The 12,382-nt window shown below is 46.5% G+C and overlaps 1 protein-coding gene and 1 long non-coding RNA gene across 3 annotated transcripts in view; one reads left to right on the top strand and one right to left on the bottom strand.

Moving 5' to 3' along the window:
* Positions 1–12,382, top strand: part of VPS13C (vacuolar protein sorting 13 homolog C) — a 2,773,485-nt gene that overhangs the window by 1,276,574 nt on the left and 1,484,529 nt on the right. The window lies entirely within an intron of this gene.
* The window catches only part of LOC144822865 (uncharacterized), a 790,049-nt gene that overhangs the window by 391,165 nt on the left and 386,502 nt on the right, over positions 1–12,382 (bottom strand). The window lies entirely within an intron of this gene.

Below are 12,382 nucleotides of genomic sequence, written 5' to 3'. Positions count from 1 at the left end.
AGAGCTGTACTTGATTCCAGGAGAGTGAGAGGTGTTCTACAATACCTGATTGATTGGAAAGGGTATGGGCATGAGGAACGTTCTTGGGAGCCTCGTTCTAATCTCAGCTGCCCTGGCCTTTTGAGACGTTTTCACGCTATGTTCCCATCTAAGCCTGGTGGACCGCCGAGACGTCGGTCCTAGAGAGGGGGTTCTGTCACGTTTCAGGCCCTTAATGAGAGAACTGCATCTCCCAGAGTGCCTGTTGCTTAGTCTGTTGTTTGTGTCTGTGTGTGTGATTCATTTCGTTTTCTATATCTTTCCTATTCCCCCTCCTTCCGGTGCTTGTCACCTGTGAAGCCTGTCTATCTTAGACTCGAGAGTTTGTTGAAGCCTTACGGGGCCCCTTGTCATTTTCTTGTGGATTATTTGTTGCTCGGAGGAGCAGAGACCGAGCGAAGCCGTGCTGTCAGCCTGTTCCGCTGCACGGCGTGTTTGTGCCCTTTGACCTGGAGCCGCGCTGGGAGACCTGGAGCTGCGTTGGGAGATCTGAGTCGGCGTTTGCTGAATATTCGGGTACGTGAGCACTGTGAGGCGTTCTGAACATTGACTGAGTTACTGAACGCTAATAGTGCTGTGCTTCTTTATCGTACCGTAGTAGAAGCGGCTGCTTCTATTCTTTATCCCGTCTTGGAGCTCCTTGACTGTGGTTACATGAGCACTGTCTATTTCCTTATCGGCGTGGAGACTGTTAGTCGAGTCAGAACGGTTATTCCTGTGGATTGGAACAAACAATAACCTTATGCACATTTATATGCCACGGAGAGCTGAAACAGGCTACCTGATTGTTATGAGGCTTCAGCTGAGAGAGCACATTAGCTTCTTAGATGTGCATTCGAAACTAAGTGTGTTGCTTTCTCTCTGGAGCTGAACCCTTTTGGATTTGCTTTCCTTTTCTTCTTTTTCACCACTCCATTTCTTGGATGTGTATGGCAGTTTAGACTAGTGAGTATTCACTGTGAACCTCTAACCCTATTTCTATTGGTTTTGTATAAGGGAGGGGGGGTGTATTTATATGTGTTTTCTTGTGTATCCATGCAGACTACTTTAGCAAGCAGTGGAAGAAAAGAACTTCTAACCTGTCTTCACCAGCTGTAGATGGTTTCTGGCTGCCAGCCTGTTTTGTTTATTTTCTCCATTTTTTCCCCTTCCCTGGGGAGGGTTTTCCTAGAGGAGTGTTATACCTATGGCTCGTCTGGGGAACCGTTCCTAGGGAGGACGAAAATAGGCTACGACATCGCTCCTGCTGCATCCGAATATCAAGGTTAGTCATCCTGCCTCGATTGTGACACCAGGGTATAGGTACCCTAGAGGCATCCCAAGGACTGAAGCATGTATTTTGCCACCCATGAGAGAGACCATGCAAAATGGAACGACAGTTCTGCCATTGCAGCTGGGTGTAAGATGGTGCTTGCATCTCTTACTTTAGATATAGGATCACTATATCTATAGGTAACTTATAAGGCACCCCTATAGCTGGCCTTAACAATCCTGAAAGCAGGGTGCTGGGTTTTACGTGAAAGGGTGCGCTTGCATGAGCAGAATCCCTCTGCGGCCTTTGGAGACCATTCTCCCAGGTTGTCTGTGACTCGTCCAGACATATAGGTAGAGATGCATTATAACCTTGCAGTAAATGCTACCTCTAAAACGGCTGAAATAAAACATGTTGTGTTTGGTATCAAACACCTTGGACTCATACCTACACACCTGTAACCGGTGTGGGAGGTATGATTCCACCCTTCTGAAGCGAGCTTCTTAGAGTCACTGGTCTTTCCAGTGCCAGCCTTCTCGACCCGGACAGCACAAAATGGATGCTGCTGACCAGAGACACATTTCTGCCCTCCTACTGCTGAGCCAAGCTCAAGCCTGTCTGAACACTCTGGACTTTGCTGCACTTCGACTGGGCCCAACTTTGTCTCCTCTCCGTCCAAAGCTTCAGCCCTCCCCTGCTTTTGCAGTCACCATAACGCAACTGACCTGTCTGCTGATCCTGAGCTCCTGTGGACTCCAAAGGCTCCAGCAACACAGGAGGTGGGTTTCAAAGTTCCTTGAGGTTGAGCTGGCATCTCACTGAGTTTGAGGCCGCCAGTATCCCTTGTGGGGACCACATAACCTGAACCCCTGTGCACAGTGTACTTTTGCAAGTGTATATGCTTGTTGGTGATTCCTGAGCTTGTCCATTGGACTCCGTGTAGTCCTAACCCTGAGCAGTATTTCCACCAAAGAACTCCTGCCTCCTCACACCGAGTGCTTCGTGGGCTGGTACTTTGTGATCCTTCTCGAGGTCCCCTTGCAACTCCTGTCCTTAGACCTGTGGGTCTTCGTGACGGTCATCTTGATTTTTATTGGGCTTCCCTGGTTGATACAGACATGCCCCGACTCCCCAGTGCTTGGTGAGTCCCCTGGACCTTGCTGGTCCACATCCTAACCTGTTTGACCTTCCTGTGTGGGTTGCTGTTGCCAAGGCTTGTTGGGGCTTCAGCCGGACACCGATCCCTCAGCACTCAACATCCTTCGTGGGACAGCTTGCATCTGGCATCTCATCCTCGACATCTACTGGTCCTTGTGGCTGCAGAGTCAAGATTCCTTCTTTGCACCTGAAGCACCCTACATAGGTGGACATTCGCCTACCGAGCCCCTGGTCACCCTGAAGTGACCCTGACTCTGTGCCCTCTGCTTTCAGGATCCTTCCATCACAAATCCACCCTTGTATTCCTAAGAACACTTTCTTCCTTCCCGGCAGCAGCTCTTCTTTGAAGTCCTCCATTGAAAACGACGGCGGTTTCCGGCACCACTCAAGACCTATGCACCCAGCTCCTATGGAATAGGTAACTCGGGTACTTCGGTATCCACGGGTGGGGTGGCTCTCCAACCTCCTAAGTTTCAAAGGGTTTCCTCGACGTCCACCGAGAAGGGTCCTTAAACTTTAAAATTGCAACTGCAACTTCCTCATAGAATTGTACGGAGCCCTTGCTCATGTTGGCACACTGCACCCTTCCTCTGAGGGGTACCTTGCTACTCCGCTTTGGTGGGTCCTTGGGGTCCCAGCGATTCTAAGTGTTCTAGACACTGCCTCAACTCCAGTCGTTGCTCTTATACCACTATTTTAGTATATGGTTTGGTCTACCCCTGGAGCCCACTGTGTATTGTGCTACTTACAGCTGTTTCTTTGCTAAAGTATTGTGTGATTTGTGTTGTAGCCTCGTGTAGAGGATACTACAGAGTGTTATATAAATAAATACATATTTTTATAACTACTGTGTGGTTTTCCTTTCATTTAGTTAATACTAATGGCGATAGTTTGGTAAAACAAGTTGCTTTACATTCCTTCAAGATTAAACCAAAAGGCTGCTCTCCACAGCTACCACTAGGATAGCTTTCTAAAGGTTATCTTTGACCTCATGCATCATAAGGGTCATTCGGACTGGTGCAAGGTGCCCACTTTATTTAGTGGACAGCATATACCAGGCCAACTTCTCACAACACCAATTAATGGTGCTAATGGTTAATGGGTTTTGAGAGGTTGCCAAGGGTCTGGTGTTAGGTGGGACACCTGCCAAATTAAAAGGGGTTAGGGTAATTTGAGGGTCCAGGGTAAAAAGAGGTACAACATGATATAGTATCATTTGACTATTTCTTGCACAGGATTTATAATTATATAGACTTTATTAGGATATGAACTTTTTCTGCACTTTTTTAGGCACTAGAGCTTTCAGCATCTTAGCGTTTTTGCTGTCCCCCAAGTATCTATGTTTAATGTACTGAGAAAGGTTCATGCACTACTTAATTCACTTTATGTGCACATTTCTGCTTTTTTGTGCGTATCAATATGTATTGTGTTTATTAGCGTGATGCTGAATGAGCTTGTTCTTACAACTTGGTGTATCTTACTTTATGTCAAGTGCTTTTTACATTTTACACATATTAGTAGTGTGATAATTTGCTATTTTTGCACTTTTGGTGTTGTAGTATAAAAGGCACTTTATGTTAATAATTCATTTCTTTCAGCTGTTGGATGAACGTCATATTGTTTGGCCCTTTTTGCAGGGGCATCCCTGAACTTTTTGCCTTCCTCTTGTATTTTGTCTGACCTGTTTTTGTTGGTTTTATGACTCTGGGCACTTTACCACTGCTGATCAGTGCTGAACTGCATATGCTCTCCCTATTGTAAATTTATATACGGATTAGTGACTCCATGATTGACTGGTTTGGTTTACCTGTCAGACCCTCGTACAGTGCACCAGGAGTGCCCAGGGCTGGTAATCCAAATGCTGCTAGTGGGCTTGCAGCACTGGTTGTGCCACCCACAGAAGCAGCCTGTAAAAGTGTGTCTCAGGTCTGCCATTGCAGAGCCTGTGTTCAGTCTGGTACTGTCATGTTGACTGGGCATGTGCACCCACTTGCCAGTCCCTAAACCTTCCCTTTTCTTCATATCAGACACCCCTATGGTAGGCCCAAGGGCAGGGTGCATTGTAAGTATAAGGTAGGACAAGCCCTGATGTGTGTGGCATGTCCTAATAGTGAATTACAGGCATTTTCGTTTTTCACTATTGCAAGGCTACCTATTCCCCATAGGCAAGAATGGGCAGTTTGATTACTACATCTTATAATCCTAACTGACTCAGGGAACTAGGTAGAAATTAGAGTTTAGTATGCCTGAACTCAGAATGATAAAATGCATATTTTAGTGAAGTTGGTTTTAACATTCTGTGTTTGAAAATACCACTTTTAGAAAGTAGGTATTTTCTTGTCTAACTATCCAAGCCTGCCTCTGCTAGGTTGTGTATTCCTTGTCTGTAATTTGAGTGACGGGAGCTGGGGGATTCCAGGAGACAGGGTGAGTCAGTCCAGTGCTGAATAGAGAGATCTGCACCTAGATGGGTTGGAGGAGTTGCACTGGGACCTGAAAAGGGCTGTGCCTATCCTTCACAAGGCTGGCTCCACCTCCTGTGGTGCGTCTGATGTCTCTGCCCTGCTCTGTGAAAGGAAAGGAGGAGTCATGTCAACAGAGTGCTCCAGGGCTGACCAGAACTGGTTTGGACTAGGCAAAGGCCTCTCTGCCTTCAGAGAACAAAGAGAAACTGTGTATAAAAGAGGGGACCCATAACCGCAGAGATTTAGATCACTTTTGGACAACAAGAAGAAACCTTTGCTGAGGAGTGGAACCAGAGAGACTGAGGAGAAACTACCCCTAAGCTGAAGTGCTGCTTGGGGGATTGACCTGCAGTGGTTTCCTGACTGCCAAAGAAAGAGAGGGGAACTTTGTGTGTACTTTCATCAACTTATGTAAGGATCTCCAAGGGCTTGCCTCCTGCTGAAGTCTCAGGGACAACAGACTTCACCCACCAGCTCCCCAAGATTTCTTTTGAAGTGCCTGCAGCTGTGCTGGACTTTTTGAGGACTTGAGCATCGCAAGGAGCTGGAAGCACAACTCAAGAACAGGAAGCGTGTCGCTGAACTGCCACTACTGCTTCACAACACGAAGCACCTCGCATCACCGGTGAAGAGGATCAACGACGCCGCAGATGCCGCCACATCACCCGGAAGCGTGTCGCAGAAGAATCGTTGAGTCATCGCAGGCCCACAAAAGCGCCTCGCATTGCCAGGAGAAGAGGAACGACGCCTCAGCAGACACTGCCGCATCACTGGGAAGCATGTCGCAGGGCCTGTTGCAGTTTGTTGCTGGAGAAGATGATCGACATCGCATCAGATGCCGCCGCATCACAGGGAAGAGTGTTGCAGGGCCTGTTGGTTCATGGGTTCCGTACAGTGTAAGCACGTTAACCTTACTAGGGGTGCTGGAGTGTTTTATGAATACCAATGCATTCTGTACATCAGTAGGTGAACCAAAAGAAGTATTGTACAACCCAGATCTCCCCTTGTGGTCTTGGGGTCCTGTCTGACTGCTTGTAGAATGTCACCCAGGTCTAACATGCAAGTCTTAGTAGATCACCCAAACAGGTAGTGGCAAAACCAAAACATTGAACCCTTGAATTCACCATGTAATGAAAATACAAAGGAGTGAATTTAAGGCACAATGTTCTGGTATCTGTTTGAGATGGAAAGTAGTCCCCAAAGAAGTAATAAAAACACCTCAAAAGAGGGAAAATGATACATCAAACAACTACCAGTGTGAGGTGAGAGTAAGGCTACACTGGGCAAAGCTGAAAACTAATATGTGTAAAGAACTGGTAACAATAGCTCTTCCAGACTGGCGAGCACTGCCTTGCGTTAAATAATAAATAAAGTATATAACTAATAATATATAAAAAGCAACGGTGGTATAGATCATGAGCCGAGCCAATGCAGTCCACTGCTTTATATTCAGATTAGTCTTCAGAAAGATTTGAGTTTAAATACAGCACGTGGACAATACAGCTGTTGAACTGTTTCAATACTTGCAGTACACATACAATAAATTGTAATTATTCCCATTGTACCGCTCGGTATTTACCCTTAGTATAGTCATGTGGCCGTGGTATATTAAAGATTTTGCGCTCCCGGTGGCCATTGAGACGATTGGACTTAAACCAACTGGGGCTAGTAGCATCAGGTAACATCTTAAAGAGGAGTGGTATTTATGTTGGCCCTCGTCTTTCCAGTTTTGATGGTCGTTTGTGGTGCATGCCAAGATGAATTCAGCACAAAGAAAATTAGGAATGGCGGGGTTTGGGCTCCCTAATAAACCTGGTATAAGTACAGATGAAAAGTAATTGAGCAATGAAGGGTCATGTATTTCTTGTATTTTGTCATGGTCAGGCTACTTGAGTCTATAACCAGTACAAACAAGAGATAGTAAGGAGTCTAATACAAAAATGAACTAAGTTGCAACCCTTGCGTGTTGAATGGAGACCTAAGACAAAAAAACTTACAAGGTGTTGTGCAAATCACACAAGGGATCCCTCATAACTCATGAGAAGATTCCCATCAGTCACCACTCGGATCCGCCCTTCATCATCTGGGATCCTTATTTCTCACTTGAATATTTTGGAACCCACAGTGGACTGGCAGTTGGTGAAAGCCTAATCCTACATGTGGTATACAATGTGAGCAAAAAAAGGAATTAAAGTGACTGAGAAGCAGTGCTACAGATTGTGAAAAGTGAAAGTGAACTAGTGCAGTGTACTTATAAAATTAGGTATGGAAGAGAAACAAAACAGTTTACTAGGATTCTCTTCTATCCTAAACATAAAATGAGTGTGTAGTGGTATAAACAAATAACCACTAATGGAGATGGAGGGTCGACATGTTTCTGCAGACTTATTGGATCCAAAAGGTATCTGGCTGCTTCGTCAGGACCATTACCGCTACTGCTTGAACCAAAGACAAAAAGAAAAGAAAAAATACATATCACCTGAGTATAGTGATAACGTCTTTCTCCTGGCTGTGTAGTCAAAACCAAGAAGTGAATCCATTCATAACACGATATACATAGAGGGAAAAAAACAAAGTGCATACAGAATTAGGTACAGAACACTGTGTTCGAAATACATTTTTTCTTAGTGCAGATATAACTTTTTTAGTTACAGACGTGTAGTACTTCAACTATATATATCATACACATCTGTTCTCAGCAAGAAAGACTATTAGCTGCTCACTTACCAATTTGGCAGGAGAGAAAAGTCCCACCTCACCTGGCCTCAGCGCAGGTAAAATAGGGCACCGCTCTTAGTCACTTTAATTCCTTTTTTTGCTCACATTGTTTACCACATGTAGGATTAGGCTTTCACCAACTGTCAGTCCACTGTGGGTTCCAAAATATTCAAGTGAGAAATAAGGATCCCAGATGATGAAGGGCGGATCCGAGTGGTGACTGATGGGAATCTTCTCATGAGTTATGAGGGATCCCTTGTGTGATTTGCACAACACCTTGTAAGTTTTTTTGTCTTAGGTCTCCATTCAACACGCAAGGGTTGCAACTTAGTTCATTTTTGTATTAGACTCCTTACTATCTCTTGTTTGTACTGGTTGTTTACTGGGACCATGGTATTGTCGGGTCATTAAACTGTCCCTTAGACCCCCATTCCCCTTGTTTGCTAATGTACTTGAGTCTATAACCTGACACAGTCTTTAACATTAATAGTACCCCCCCAAGCAGCGTATGTTACATCTATACAGAGGACAATTGGCCAACGGACAAAATATATTAACAAATAATAAAAAAAATATACAAACAAACAAAGTAAAAGACCTAAAACCAAGGAGCACAGGCTTTGCGGTCGGTGAATACTGCATGCTTATTAGGCCATTTCTCCCATTCTGTTTGGGAGACAGTTGCACAAGTGCTGCCAGAAGTCCTGGAAGACTCCCGGGCTGTGCTCTCTCAGGCAGTCAAGGACAGGAGAGATGCAGCAAAATTCACCATAAGGTGTGACCTTGATACAATGGATTCGCTGTGCATATCAATTTGCATGACAGTGGCCTTGAGGCGCCACACCTGGCTTAGGACAACTGGCTTCACGGGTGATGTCCAGGCTAATTTGATGGACATGCCATTTGATGGAACCCGCCTTTTAAGGGAAAAGTCAGACTCAACCCTAGTGAGGTTCAAAGACTCTTGCGCTACAGCCAGATCCTTGGGCCTCTCCTACTCCTGGTGGCCAGTCTACCTTTCGCCCCTTTCATGGCAACGAAAGGGGTTTCCAGCCGCGTCAGCCCTATCCCAGCGACCATCCAGCGCAGGCTTCCCAAGCCATGCGGGGACATGGACGCTGTTAATTCCAGCCTAGAAATGGAAGACAGAAGTCATCGGCCACCCTGACCTTGGCACCCGCAGCCTCCAAGCTCTCCTAGTCTGGCCCGGCAAGACCACACCACTACATCATCATCATCATCTCCCCCGCTGGAGGTCCATAACATCGGACAAGTGTGTATTGCAGATCATTCAGGAGGGCTATTCTCTGCCGTTTCCTTTCTTTTCCTCCTCCCATTCTGCCAAAAAAGGAACAGCTGACAGAGGAGCATTTAAAATTGCTCCAGGAGGAAGTTGCAGTTCTCTTGCCTAGGGAGCTATAGAAATGGTCCCTGTTTCAGAAGTAGGCAGTTATTCCTGCTACTTTCTGATTCCGAAGAACAACAAAGGGTTTCTGCCCATTTTAGATCTTCGGACCGTTAATCTCTTCCTCAAGAAGGAGAAATTCAAGATGCTCACTCTAGCTCAGGTCTTGTCTGTCCTAGACCAAGAAGACAATGGTAGTGTTAGACCTGCAGGATGTGTATTTTCATATCCCCATCCTGGGGTGCCACATGCATTACGTACGGTTATTTCAGTGCACCGTGCTCCCATTCAGCCTTACCAGTGCCCCTCGAGTATTCACCTCGGTGATGGTGGTGGTCGTAGCTCATCTGCGCAGGTTAGGGTTGTCAGTCTTCCCCAACCTCAACAACTGTCTTTTTAAGGCGTCCTCGCCCCAGGCTTTCATGTCCCACCTTCAGACTATGGGGAACCTCCTGAATTTGCTGGGATTCTCTATACATATGCCGAAGTAACACCCTACCCCTTCTCAGACTCTCCCTTTCATCAGAACTGTTCTGGATACAAGTGCAGGTACGGGCCTATCCTCCCGAGCAGCTAGTCCAGGATTTTTAGGTTATGATCCCGATGTTTCAGCCTCTATCCTGGATTTCGGTGAGGCTGGCTCTGAGGCTGTTAGGCCTCATGGCCTCCTGCATCCTGTTGGTAAACCAAGCCAGATGGCATATGCAGGCTCTGCAGTGGGACTTGAAGATCTAGTGGGTACAGCAGTGGGGAAATCTCACCGACGTGGTTCAGATCTTGGAAGGAACTGCAAAAGATCTGTAGTGGTGGGTAACGAACCGCGATTGTGTAAACAGCAGACCCTTCTCCCTTCCCCAACCAGATCTCACAGTCATGACAGATGCATCACTTCTGGGTTGGGGCAGCCATCCGGCAGAGGTGGAGATCAGGGGACACTGGTGTCTCCGGCAGAGTTAATGCTACACATCAATTTGTTGGTGCTCCGAGCGATTTTATTGGCATTTTTTTCCTCTGTCAAGGGGAAGTTAGTGCAGGTGTTCAGGGACAACATCACTGCTATGTGGTACTGCAACAAGCCGTGCGGGGTCCTTTGATGAGAGGCCCTGCGTCTCTGGACATGGCTGGAACAGCATGGCATAACACTGGTGGTTCAACACATGGAAGGTTCTGTGAACGGCAGGGCGGAAAAACTCAGCCGTCGATGCCTAGTGGATCACGAATGGCATCTCCAGTCGGAGGTGAGGCATGGTCTCTTTCAGCAGTGGGGAGATAGAAACTTGGTTAGGTTTGGTCGCCTCAGAAGAGAATGCGGTGTCAACAATACTGTGCACTGGAGTTTCCAAGGCGGCTATTTTTCGGTGACGCCTTCATCGCGAGTGGAGCTCGCGCCTGCCGTACTCCTTTCTGCCCATACCACTCCTGCCCTCGAATCTGAAGAAGATCAGGAGTGACTGGGCTCAAGTCATCCTTGTGGCTCCGTACTGGGCGAGGAGAGTGGTATCCAGAGCTTCTGAAGATGAGCATTGATCCTCCGATCAGGCTGCCCCTGTTGGAAGGATCTTCAGTCCTCCACCCAAAACTGACAACTCTGCGCCTCCAAGCGTGGAGGATTAGCGGTGGCAGTTGGTGGTTTTTTTAACTTTCTCTAGAAGTATGTAATGTTATTTTGCAGCCAGGCGGCTCTCCACTAAGATGTTATACATCTGTCTCTCAACTAAGATGATACACGCCTGCAGTTGAGATAAATTTGTATTATACTGTACAAAAAGGTCTATTGACCCTCATTCTGCTTCTCTTTCCACTGTCCTGCTTTGAGAACTCTCAAGGGTTATCTAACTGCTCTGTCTGAGTTTTTTGCGGCTGCCAGACCATACCTCTCTCTTTAAGTCTCCAATTGTACATAGGTTTCTAAAAGGGCTGGCTCACTTCTTTCCACCCATGCCCTTTGTTATGCCACAGTGGGTCCTTAATGTGGTCCTCACCTATCTTAGGTGTGCTCCCTTCGAGCCATTGCACAACTGTCCCCTCTGGCTGCATACCATCAAGACAGACTTTCTGGTGGTGATTACATCTGCCTGGAGTGTGAGTGAGTTGCAGGCGCTGTCTTGTATGCCTTCCTACATGATGTCCTTATCGGACAAAGTGGTGCTTCGCTCTTGACAAAGGTGGTGATCCCATTCCATCTTGGTCAGTCTATCATGTTTCCCACCTTCTTTTCTCCCCCTGCATCACTCTAAGGAAGAGGAGCATCTCTACCATCTGGACCCAAAAAGAACTTTGTCGTTCTACCTTGACCGCACAAAAGAGTTCTGGGTGGACGGCCAACTCTTTGTGGGGTACTCAAGAGCTAAAGAGCGTGTAGTGCAAAAAAGGACCATCTCTTTCTGGGTCGTTCTCTGCATTAAGATCTGCTATGCCCTGGTGAAGAAGCAGCCCCATGAGGGATTAAGGACCCATTCCACCAGGGCAAAGGCTGCGACTACAGCCTTGGCTCGGGTGTCCCTGTCCTGGATATCTGTCAGGCCTAAACTTGGGCATCTTTGCACATGTTTCCAAGCACTACTGCCTGGACAGTCAAGTCTGCAGGGACTGTGATTTTGCCTTTTCAGTCCTACAGGACTTCTTAGATTGAGCTATTGGTCCGCACCCACCGCCAGGATGGTATGGCTTGGGTATCTAATGCAAAGGTAAGGAATCTTCAGCTAGAAGTCTCTATCAGATGAACAAGTCACTTACCTTCGGTAACACATTAGCTGGTAGAGACTCTATCTAGCTGCAGATTCTTTACAGCCCCACCCTTACCGCCCTGATTTGCGGACTAATGTTTTAAGGCTAGGGTTAATCCCTTTTTCAGGGCCTTAGTTTTGCACATGATTACTTCAGTTACTTTGTGGCTCTGTGCTTCTGGCATGGAAAAAACAAAAAGTACTTACTCCTGCACGCCTGGATGGCACCTGTATAGGTACCGTGACGTCATAACCAACGCTACCAATGCTGAAGACATCACGCAGAGCTGAATAGAGCCACCCAATGGCACGCACAAGTGGTATTGCTCAGCAAAAGTTCAGGATTCAGCCTGACACCTGTGGAATTCAAAGGTAACGAATCTGCAGCTAGATAGAGTCTCTACCAGATAATTCGTTACCGGAGGTAAGTAACTTGTTTGTCAGAGACCATGAATCTGCTGCTCTATGAAGATGGCATTTTAACCTTCATTATTTACAGGTATTCATCGGGACAAAAAATGCACATGAATAATTGATTGCTGCTCGAAGAGTAGAAAGAGATAGGGATTTAAAAGAGGGCCAAATTAAAACAGAGCCTTAACAAATAAAAGCCAATGGT

The sequence above is a fragment of the Lissotriton helveticus genome, chromosome 3_1 (assembly GCF_964261635.1).
Source record: "Lissotriton helveticus chromosome 3_1, aLisHel1.1, whole genome shotgun sequence".
In the NCBI taxonomy this organism is placed as follows: Eukaryota; Metazoa; Chordata; class Amphibia; order Caudata; family Salamandridae; genus Lissotriton; species Lissotriton helveticus.
Note: the sequence above shows the minus strand (reverse complement) of the source record. Positions and strands in the feature narration are given on the sequence as shown.